At 38.6% G+C, this 6,792-nt stretch overlaps 1 pseudogene; it reads right to left on the bottom strand.

Annotated features, from left to right (window-relative positions):
• Nucleotides 1–2,059: 2,059 nt before the first annotated feature.
• Nucleotides 2,060–5,846, bottom strand: LOC141917227 (kinesin-like protein KIF20B; annotated as a pseudogene).
• Nucleotides 5,847–6,792: the final 946 nt, after the last annotated feature.

Here is a 6,792-nt window from a genome sequence, read left to right as displayed (position 1 = left end):
CCACTGCTGGGGAAACTTAACCCTATCCTAGCTAAACCAGGACAAAAACATACCCTTACAACCAACTGGTGCTTTGCTGCTAGTGCTCTCTGGACGGTCTCCCTGCAAAAGAGAACAGAGACTTTAAGACCCATCGCTGGCAGGACATCACCAGTCACTGGTGTAACAGCTCCACTGGACAGCAGTGCAGTGTCGTTGCAATATGCCAACACAAAGATCCCGACTACACATCATGTCTAGTTCAACGCACCTGCACATTCCTATTGAAAGGATTGTTCTCACCTTCACACTCGTTCCTGACACTCCCCTCACCTCAGGCCCTATCACAGTACAGAGCATTTCAGCTCCCTGAGCCACAGCAAAAATCACCACAGAAAAACAGAGGGGTGGGACCCCGCAGAGAAACACGGTGATTTAACAGGATGATTTGCAGAAGTCCAGTTGTAGTTTACACATTATTCTTAACCTGGTGAATCTAGAGAGTCTGGAAATTTTTTATTATTGGTATTTTTCTAATTCAGGATTCCGTATCTTACAGCTTCCTAGGTAACCTCTCAGAAACAGAGGGAAATGTAGAACACTTGTTCACTTAAGAAATTAAGGGAGCAACTTACTACTACATGATCCAGGCTGTATCACAGTTGAAATAAAGCCTAGGTTTTAGCAAGAGAAGGAAAACTTCCTTCTGCTGAAGTCTTTTAAAAAAAAAAAAAGTAAACCAAATCCCTACAGACAGAGGTTAATGCACATACACTCCATTCTCACTCTTAGTTTTGGTTGTTTGTTTTTTTTAGGCACAGAACTGCAAAGAAGTGCAACTCATCTACCAAAACCAGTATGCTTAAGAGAAGAAACATGGATTAAAAACCAGGTGTGATTGGGGTTGGGTTTTTTTAATGTTTTGTCCAGAGCATATGTCATATAAAGCTGGGATTCCATAAAGTGATTCCTGAAATAGTTAAATACGTGTGTAATCAAAACTTTCAGGTTTAAGCTTTACACATTAAAACACCCACCCAAACCTCTCTCTGTTGAAGTAGGTGCAAACTTTGAAAACTGTTGTTATAAGAATAATACTTCAGCTTATAAATTTAGTGGCAAAACTACAGGGGACACATACATGATCATTTTTTTTCTGAAGCCCTTAAAGACTGCTAGAGCTAGATGGAACATACGCCTGTGCTTTTGAAGTGAAGTCTTGAAGAATTCTGCCGCCACCTGCCTTCCACACTGGAGAATTCTAGTTAACTAACTCGGATAAAAATCAAGGTAACAGATAGATTCCATCCCACAACAGCCACAACACTGTATTATAACCCAGCATACCACTAGGGAGAGGCTTAATTCTTTTCACTAAAAATAAAAAATGCACTGCAATCCCTTTCTAGTTCCAATTCCTAGCATATGCTCAGTTTTCTTACATTCTTGCATTCATTTCAGAATTAAAGACACCAGGAAGAAGGTATGCTTATACAAAATCCAATCCCCGTAACTGTAATTGGACTGAACAGCTTTAGAATTCCAGGCACTGAAGTGGATTTCTGGACCACTCAACAGGGATCTGTTTAAGAATAAAGTCCAGCAGAAACCTGTTTGAATTCAAATCTTCACAAGTCCAACAGCTTTATAGCTCTGCTGTTCCAAAAAAACTTTTGCTTCCTTTGAGGTTATTTGCACAGACTGGAAGAGGGGAACAACCTCAAAATCATTCATTTCTTTCGAGTATCCTGAAAGAGAGTAAATTGTTCAAAGGAGCAGACCTACCAGCATCCCCACAGATGGCGAGACTATTTGCATTCCGTCCTTATTAAGTGCCAGTAACCCCGGAGGATAAATGATCAGATGCCCAAGCTATAGAAGAAAGCTCAGTGTTTACATTCTATCAAGTATTCAGCCACAAGGCAGAAATCCACAGAACAGGTTCATCAGCAATATTGCTCACTTTGCTGCTCATCTGAAGAGCTGCCTGACAGCACAGACACATCCATACTTAAATACAGAGAGTTGCTTCCCACTGAAAAATGAAGAGCACTGAGCTCTCTAAAGATGCATGTGCTCATCAGTACAGAAGGAAGTGCTCCTCTACCTCTCTTGTTCGGCCAAGTATTGAATTTTTAACAGCGGTTTCTTCTCTCACTTGGTCTCTAGTCAGCCTTATATAATCTCTACACCGATGGGGTTTGAAGTCCATTGCTGTGTGTAGCTTCCCTTGAATACTTTTAAACAACAGATCCAGAGTCCTTGGCAGAATACTGATGGCATCCTCTGTCCCTGAAAGCAATGTACCAAAGAAAGACCTTAATTATTCCTGTGAACAAGGTATACAAATAAACAAAGACAGAAAGATAAGAAATTCTAACCTCAAGGCATACATGAGGAATTTGGAGGCCACTTACAGCACGAAGCAGTGGGTTTCTGTATTCTCAAGGTAACAGAAATGTCATTAGAGTGTTTCAAAAGGTGTTTGGCTTTCAGCAACAGCTCATGCTCTACCCCTTAGACAGTAAGGAGCAGAACATAAAACAAAAACTGATGGGGTGTTCTGCATAAGCTTAGCCTTAAGGAAAAAACCAAAACCAAACCAACCACAACCAACACACATTCAATAGAGATTTGCAGTTTTCCAGTTGCATTTCTTAGGCTGCCTTCACTCTCTCTCTCAAGGAAGTAATCTGGAAATACAACTGATGACTCCTCTCTCAGCTGCAGTCCTGGACTAATTCCACAGACCCCACCAAAAAAGTTCTAGAAGCCTTGTGAAGACTCACTCCTTCCCCTGTCCCAGACCCTTTCCTACCAAAGCATCCTACTTGTGCACCTGAAAGGCAAAAAGGAGTCAAATAAAAGCCTCAGTGCACACTTGATCTTTCTGAATCCAGATGCAAGTTTAAATACGGTTCGCTTAACTTTGATTTCTAAACCAGGGAGGAGAGGAAAGAGGGCAGAATGGAAGAGAAGCAGTTATCCTGTCTCAGACTGACAGCATTATCTTCCAGCCTCTGATAACTCCTACTGCTCCTGAGACAGACGGGCTGTCAGCAGTTACAGCGCTCGCTGCGCTGCCCAGGTCAGAACCTCTGTAACACCTGGTTGCACTCAAACACCCAGCTAGGAACCAAATAACATATTAAGTTAAAGTACTGTTGGATTACATTTGTTTCTCCTCATCTACTCATAATTTTTTGTTTATTGTAATGCCACTTGTAATTCAACCTCACATGAACAAAGTAACAGTCACTGGCAAACAATGAACAGCCCTAAAAAGCTGTTGCATCCTGCACTGCAGTCCCTTGCCATTGACTGAACACAGACTGCCATGTACTGCCAGAAAGGAAAGGCTGTGTTGGAAATACTGGGAATAACAGGAGAGGAAATCACGGCACCCCGCAGGCAACATTCTGCCCTGACAGTTCTGATCACAATTTGATAGTTAAGTCCTAGAAAAATATAATAGCATGAAAAAGTCTCCAGAGTCTGAAAAGACATGAATGAAGAATTCTTGAAAACCCACACAATACAGCCCAAACTAGTCAAGCGTGGGGGACTGTACACTTTGGGAATTTTGGGTTTTGTTATTTACCTATTCTTTATTAGGACAGAGCACCCCATTATTGCACCAGATTAATGATAACTCAAAATACTGGCAGTAGTCTTTAGTTCTAATCTACCCAACAGAAGATCACTTAGAAGACAATGTCACTGCAATAAAGATCAACTTCATATGGCACAAGACTCATTGTCCTTCTACTACTTCTGTGTATAAAATCAGCATTACAGCCTCTAGAACTGCCATTTCATTATAGGAGAAATTGTTTCCACGTAAATCAAATCACCTTATTTGTTAAAATGCTTTGAAAAATAATTAAAGAATGACACCTTCTGACCAGAAAGGATATTGAGCTTTAACAGTACAGAAACAGCACATCAGGAGACAAGGTCTCCTAGGATATTATTGATAAACTCAGAAACCTGAGACAAGACAGAAATACTTGGAAGGACTCAAATATGTTTCGAATTATTTATGCTCTGCCGGTAATAACTGAAACAGACTCAAATACTATTCCTTATTTGAAGACAAGGCATATAAGATGCATATGACCTTTATAATAATGATAAAAAATAACAAAATATTAGTCTGGACTTACACACTTTTCACATTCTGATATCTAGACACATTTTCTTAACTCCCCCCTTCTCCCTCTAGATACTTGGAGGCAAAAAAGAAGTCACACACACCTGGTTGAAATTATTACAGCCTTACAAAGCAACACCACTGTGTGTTTAGGTAAACTCTGGCAGTGACTGTCACTTGGCAGTTTAGGATATTTGTTATGGAAGGAGACTTTCAAAGGTTATTTATTATTATTCAAGAGAAGCCAATGTATAGGGCCTACAATTTAAATAAAGGAAAGGTTATAATATTTCTAGAGGTAACCCTCTCAAAAAAAAAAAAAAAAAAAGAAAAGGAACTTCATGCAAGGAGAATGCATTTCTACTTGTACCTTGGAATGTGTAGGTTTTCCTAGGATTTCTGATGCCGTATGTAAAAATAAGATGATTATATCCATCCAGGAAATCTTGCACTGGTTGCTTCATGGTACTTTCAAAGAATTCTTGAGTTGTTTCAGGTCCAAACACCTGAGCATTACCAAGAAACATCTTTATTGTGTTTCAGCAATCATTAGAGACTTTTAAAGAATCCTTTAAATTCTGTGTGTTTATAATCTTAAAGACTATTGACAGTTTAAAAATCTAGTTTGCTTGCTATTAAATAATATGTTAAACAGTTTTTCCAGGAAAAAATTAAAAACTTTTAAAGACAATTCATTTACTCGTGAAAAAGTGAACTTCTGCATCGTCTGTTCAGCAGTTTTTTCACTTAGTCAGCTCACAGAATTTTTGGGGAGGTTCAGTATGACGCTTGTTGAATCCTCAAGTGAAACACAGTTCTATTAAAAGGAAGCAGAAACAATGCAGGCATGAAAAGAGTATGAAAAGCTCAGCTTAGAGGAGAAAAAAAACCAACAAACCCCCCAATCATACATTTAAGGTATTTTTAAACTATATAAATGTCACACCTACAATTCATTTTCTCTTTCCGATGATGTAAATGGCCTAATACGCAGGCACACTTGTATGTGTTCCTTAGGCTCCAAACTGCTCCTCTGAAATTAAAAAAAAAAATGAGGAAGTTAGAAATTTGACTAGATTCTTTGTTGGATAGCTAGCATGTTAAGGCAGTTTTACTTTCACCAGGCTATTCTGAACAGACTCATTTGATGACGAGGGAAGCAAAAGCAATTCACTACATCAGTTTTCACAAGTGCTGAGGCCCTGGCAGAAGTTCGCTGTGATAACTTAAGAGTTCATAATCTTGCAGCATGTATATATATATATATACACACACATGACATTAAGGCAATTAGAGATCAAGAATGAAACCCACAAAACCATTCTGTGATTAAGCTGCTCCAAGCTGGCAATTAGCCTCATTCACAGAAGACTGATGCACCCAATGAAGTATCAATGCAGTGCCACACAACTTAGTCTAATCCTATCTATCTCCTTCAAATTAAAAACACACTAAAGATGCTTTTCATCTCTCTGTAAAATTCTGATTATTCTTATTGATGAAAAGACTAAGCGTATTAAAAAATATCCAAACAATGCAAACATTAAAGCTTTCTTACCTGGCTCGTGTTTGAGCTTGAAGAAACCAAAGACAAATCAGGAGAGAGATCTGTTCTCAAATCTTCCACGCTTCCTGGTGCTGTTCTTTGAAGTGGCTCAACACCAGCTATATAGGATGGTCTGAAAAATTCCTCTTTACCCAAATTTGGTTCCATCCTGCAAGATAAAATAAACCCCTTTTTTTGCTTTCTGATCACATAACATAAAGCTTCTGAAGTGTCTTATACAAGACAAGTCAATTTGAAACTGATAGCTGGGTTTCTTTAAGGAGAAAGCTTTCTTTATCCTGCTCAAAATTTATGTAGCAAGTTCCTGATAGCTGGGGAGAGGGTCTGCAGTGGGGTTCACATCATGATGAAACAAGACCAGCCATTATTCTTCCAATACAAAGCAACTGTTTACCAGGGAAAAAGCCCTACACATACACCACAACCTTGCTAAAACCCATGTCTGACAAGGAAGATAGAATTAAAAAAAAAAAACCACCAAACAATCATATTGTTCCGCATCCACTTCTCCATCATCCCATTATAGTGGCCATTTATTTGAATAAAAGTTCATTGCAAGAGTAACCCAAACTTCATGGTTAGCTCTGCAGGACCTGATAAATAATTGGTATTATAAATATAACACAATGTAACTTAATACATGACAGAGTTCAGAAAAATTCTGAAGACTAGCAGATAGTTTTAGCTATTAAGGGGACACTAGAAAATTAGAAGACCTCATGCCAGAGTGCAAGTTAAAGAACTGCTTTTTAGTAAATTTTTCCAGTCATTTTACAGATCAGCAATTCATTTATTAATCCAAAATTTAATGATTTTTGTGCATCTCAGAATCTGGGCAGTGAAAATTTGCTATAGAAAATGAAAGTAAATTGATTCAGTGTTGATAGTAGACAGGTAGATTTCAAAATAATCTTTAAAAAGTGCATTTTATTTCAAAATATTAGTATATTTTGTCTGCACTTCACTCTCCAATTGCTTTTTCCAGTGATGTTACAGATATGGCTTGGCAGCTTTTGCTCTGGATTAAGTTTAACTCCTTGGGCTCACAGACTATGACAGCAACTCCCTGGGCTCGTAGACTCCCAGACTGTGG

Source organism: Strix aluco, chromosome 35 (genome assembly GCF_031877795.1).
Source record: "Strix aluco isolate bStrAlu1 chromosome 35, bStrAlu1.hap1, whole genome shotgun sequence".
NCBI lineage: Eukaryota > Metazoa > Chordata > Aves > Strigiformes > Strigidae > Strix > Strix aluco.
The sequence above is the reverse complement of the archived record's forward strand: the minus strand, read 5'-3'. Positions and strand labels throughout refer to the sequence as shown.